Source organism: Physeter macrocephalus, chromosome 12, assembly GCF_002837175.3.
Source record: "Physeter macrocephalus isolate SW-GA chromosome 12, ASM283717v5, whole genome shotgun sequence".
NCBI lineage: Eukaryota > Metazoa > Chordata > Mammalia > Artiodactyla > Physeteridae > Physeter > Physeter macrocephalus.
Window position 1 is genome coordinate 11,534,554 of NC_041225.1, and position 5,535 is coordinate 11,540,088.

Below are 5,535 nucleotides of genomic sequence, written 5' to 3' on the forward strand. Positions count from 1 at the left end.
TCGAACCCATGTCACCATTTATTTAGATCATCTTTAGTTTCTTTCAGCAATGTTTTGTAGGTTTTACTGTACAAATCTTTCACATCATTTGTCAGATTTGCCCCAATAATTTCATATATCTTAGGTGCTATTGTAAATGATATTTCAAAAATTTCAGTTTTCAATTGTCTTTCTTTTTTGTTAGTACATAAAAGTAGAATTGATTTTTTATATTGGTCTTAGATTCTGCAATCTTGCTAAACACTTATTAGTTCTAACAGCTTTCTTGTGGATTTCATCACCTGCAAATGCAGTTGTACTATTTCCTTTCCAATTTGTATGCCTTTTATTTCCTTTCTGGGCCTTATTACACTGGCTAGAATCTCCAGTAAAATGTTAAATAGAAGGGGTTTGAGATGATATACTTGTCTTTTCTAGATCTTAGCGGGAAAACATTCAATCTTTCACCAGTAAGTAGGATGTTGACTATAAGGTTTTGCATAGATTCACTGTTAGGTTTTTCACAGATTCACCTTATTGGATAAAGTTCCCTTCTACTCCTAGGTTGCTAAGATGTTTTTGTTTTGTTTTATTATCAAAAACAGATGTTGGATTTTGTTTAAAAAATTCTGCTTTTATTGAGATGACCATATTGTTTTCTTTTTTAGTTTGTTAATATGGTGAATTCCATCCATTAATTTTCTTTTTAAAATTAATTAATTAATTTATTTTTGGCAGCATTGGGTCTTCTTGCTAGGCATGGGCTTTCTCTAGTTGCGGCGAGCGGGGGCTACTCTTCATTGTGGTGCACGGGCTTCTCACTGCGGTGCATGGGCTTCTCATTGCAGTGGCTTCTCTTGTGGAACACAGGCTCTAGGCGCAGGGGCTTCAGTAGTTGTGGCACATGGGCTTAGTTGCTCCGCAGCATGTGGGATCTTCCCGGACCAAGGTTCGAACCCATGTCCCCTGCCTTGGCAGGTGGATTCTTAACCACTGTGCCACCAGGGAAGTCCCGCTAGTCTCTTAAAGTAGGTGCTAAGTTGATTGATTTGAGGACTTGCTTTTTTTCACTGTTTAGTGCTATAATTCCCCCCTAAGATGCTTTAAAGATATCTCACAAATTTTGATATGTTTTCATTTTCACTCAGTTCAATATTTTCTGATTTCCCTCTTGATTTCTTATTTGACTGATGGAATAATATGTTTCCAAACATCTGGCTGATTTTCCAGATTTTTTTTTTTTTGGTTATTGATTTCTAAATACAGTCAGTCCTCCATATCTGTGTGTTCTGCATCCATTAATTCAATGAACTGTGGATCAAAAATATATTTTAAAAATTCCAGAAAATTACAAAAAGCAAAGCTTGAATTTCTGCATGTTGGCAACTCTTTACATAGCATTTATATTGTATTGGGTATTATAAGTAATCTAGAGATTATTTAAGGTATACAGGAAGATGTAGATGCAAATACACCATTTTATATAAGGGACTTGAGCATCCACGGATTTTGGTATCTGAGGGGGTCCTGGAACCAATCCCCTGTGGATACCCAGGGAAGACTGTATTTTCCCTCATTTTGTGAGTTGTCTTTTTATTTTCTTGTTAGTGTCCTTTGAAGCATAAAAGCTTTTAACTTTGATTAAGCCCAACTTATCCATATTCCATTTATTGCTTGATCTTTTGGTGTTGTATCTGTAAACCATTGCCTAAACCAATAGACCATTAACTTATGAAGTGTTCATTGATATTGTTAGGCTTAACTCTGTCATCTTGCTATTTGTTTACTATTTGTACCATTTGTTCTTTATCCTCTTTTTCTGTCTTCTTTTGGATTAATTACATATTTTATGTTTCCATTTTATCTCCTTTATTGGTCTATTAGCTACAAAATCTTTATTATTTTTGTGTTTGTTTTAGGGTTTAGAGGAGACATTTTAAATTTATCACACACTACCTTCAAGTGATATTAAACCATTTCATGTGTAAGAACCTTAAAATAGCATACTATCATTTCTCCCCTCTTGACCTTTGTGTTGCTGTTGCCATATATTTTACTTTACATATGTCACATAAGATGAGCTGTGGTATAGTTTTCTTCATGTTTCTTGTGCTTGGGATTTGCTAAGCTTCTTACAGTTTTACAGTTCATGGTTTTAATCAAATTTGGAATATTTTGGTTGTTATTTCTCCAAATATTTTTCTGTGCCTCCCTCGCTCTCCTCTCCTTTGGTGACTCCAATCACACCTCTATTAGGCTGCTTGAAGTCTCAAAGCTCCTTGATGCTCTCTCTATTTTTTTAAATTCTGTTTTTTCTCCTCTGTGTTTTTCCTTTTGGGCAGTTTTTATTGCTGTGTCCTTAAGTTCCCTAACTTTTTCTTATAAAATATCTAAACTTCTTTTAATCCCATCTATGTATTTTTCATCTTTGATATTGCAGTTTTCATTTCTAGAAGTTCAAAGTGGGCTAAAAAAACTTTCATATCTCTAACTTGGTGAATACAGGAAGTACAAGTATAATAACTATTTTAATGTCCTTGTCTTCTAATTCTAACATCTATGTGAGTTAGGAAAGGTACAATTGATTGAGTTTTCTCTAATTATGGGTCATTTTCTCCTATCTTTGTTTGCTTGGTAATTTTTGTGTGGGTACCATCCATCCACTGTAAATTTCATTGTGTTGAGTGGTGGATATTTTTATGTTCCCATTAATACTCTTGACCTTTGTTCTGGGATGAAGTTTCATTACTTCAAAACAATTTAATCCTGTTGGATCTTTCTTTTAAGATTTGATAGGCAGGGCTGGAGCAGTGCTCTGACTAGGTATAATTATTCCCCAATACTGAGACTAGACCTTTCAAAAGTAATGTATTCAATTCCCCATAAATCATGTGGTAGGAACAGGCACTATTACCTTTAATCCTCTGGCTTTGTTCTTTCCTTGGCTTTGGATGGTTCCCTTGCTGATCAGTTCCCTGGTGACTACTTGAAGATCTCTAGGATTCTCTGCCTGTGACATTCTTTCCTCTCCAGTCCTCTGTTCTGCAACCTCTAGCTGACTTAGTCTTCCTGGATATTCAGCTCTGTCTCCTCAACTCAGGGAATTCACCAAGGTCTGCCTGGGTTTCCTCTACCTGTGCCATAGCCTAGAAACTCTCTCAAGGCAATAAGCTGAGGCAATCATAAGACTCATCTCATTTATTTCCAGTATCTGCAAGATCAGTTTCCTCCACTGCATGCTGTCCAGTGTTTTGAAAATTGTTGTTTCATATATTTTGTTAGTTTTTTTGGTTGTTTTAGGCAGGAAGGTTAATCATGGCCAGGAACAGGAGTCCTCTCTCTCTCTTTAAAAAAATTTTGTTTTGTTTTGTTTTTGTTTGTTGTCTTATTTTCTTTCTCTCTCTTTTTAATTGTTGATGATCATAAAATCTTCAAATAATGACAATTTAATCTCTTCCCTTCCAATCCTTGTACCTATCATTTCTTTTCCTTGCCTAATTGGCTTAACCAGTACCTCCAGAGCTGTGATAACTAACAATGATGGTTATAGTAGGTCACCTTGCCTTATTTCTAATTTAAAGTTTTCTTATGTTTTTAACTAAGTATGATGGTTGATGTAGGTTTTAGCCAATAAACTTTACTTGCTTCAATCTGTTTCATTTGAGTTCAATGAATCTTCTTAACACAAATGTATGCCAAGTATTTTTTGTAGGTGCTGGGCATAGAAAGATGCACATGGTAAAGTCTTTGAGGAAGAGTTCATAGCTCAGTGGGGAAAGCAGGAAAGCAAGTCGGCTGTTCCAAATGCAGTCTTCTACATGCTGAATAAAGATATGTCCAGGGTGCTATGGACACAGAGATAAAGGACATGTGACTTGCCTGAAGGAAAAGATGTAGGGAGAAGTCAGGGAGGACTTCACAGAGGTGATGATACTTAGGCCTAATTTTGAAGTATGGGTAGGAGTTCAGCAGTCTGACCAAAGGCAGACGGGAAAGCATATGCAGAGCATATAGGTGTGAAAGCAAATTGTTGATATGACTATATAATGTGTATTTGAGGGTGTTTGAGGGAAGGATGGAAGTGTTGAGAAGTGAAATTGGAAAAGTAGAGTTGGGTTGGGTCATGATGGCTGTTGGATACACTTTAACGTTTTGTTCTGGAGGGTGTCTACTTTCTGAGTTGAGTAGAACTGGGTCTGTGAATCATATTTATCTAAATCTGGGGCTTAAAACTCTGGAGATATGTTGTCTGACCTCACTGTTATATGGTTTTCAGTGTCAACCTGACGAAGTGAAAAAGAAGTTAGTGGGATAAGAGGACTTGGGTAGTGGGCAGTGAAGAGGGGAGTTTCAGCAATCCTGCTTTATAGACCCAGGTCCCCAATTTTTGGATTTCATAAACCAATAACATTTTCAAAAGACTTTGCATTACAAAGATGTCAAACTACAACAATAGTAAGTACCATAGACTATCATGTCATAGTGTAAATAACCAAAAACAAAAATGGGAAAAACATAATCTCAGACAGAATAGTTGGCAACCTTATTCTGGTATGTTATATAACCCAGTCATGATGTAATAGTGGGATTTCCGGGCTGGGAATGAGGAGGGGATGACAGTAGGCTGATGAGGGAAATACACATCTGAGTTCTCTGATGTGTCCCCCATGGTCCCACCATCCCTCCACCTACAGCCTCTCCATCCAGGCTGGGAGGAATGATGGACTATGGTCAGGATCCCAGTGGGTGGCTCACAGCTTCTGTGGCCCTGAGTTTGCCCTTCCTAAGAACATGGCTCTGTGACCATTGACCAACTGGCCATGAACCACAGATTCACTTAATCTCATGAGATTAGGGAAGCAGCAGGAGCCAATGGCTCCTTGGATTAGGCCTGAAATAATCTAAACTCAGCACTCAATCCAGAGGCCTCTGATGGCCTCAGATAATGGGCAGAGCTATGCCCTGACTCCTATCTGGATGCAAGATCTTCTCAGGCTTGACAAAGATGGCTAAAGACCTTTGGGCCTCACAACAGCAAGAATTGGTTCGCCTCTTCCCAGTGAATGTAAGCCCATGGGCTGGATGAGGAGTGAGGCCATTATCAAAATCATTACTTATCTAAAATGGCCGTTCTTTTTTTTTTTTAACATCTTTATTGGAGTATAATTGCTTTACAATGGTGTGTTAGTTTCTGCTTTACAACAAAGTGAATCAGTTATACATATACATATGTTCCCATATCTCTTCCCTCTTGCGTCTCCCTCCCTCCCACCCTCCCTATCCCACCCCTCTAGGAGTGAAGTAAATCAGGAGAAAAACATACCGTATGCTAACACATATGTATGGAATCTAAGAAAAAAGAAAATGTCATGAAGAGCCTAGGGGTAGGAATGGGAATAAACACAGACCTACTAGAGCATGGACTTGAGGATATGGGGAGGGGGAAGTGTAAGATGTGACAAAGTGAGAGAGTGGCATGGACAAATATACACTATCAAACATAAAATAGAGAGCTAGTGGGAAGTAGCCGCATAGCACAGGGAGATCAGCTCGGTG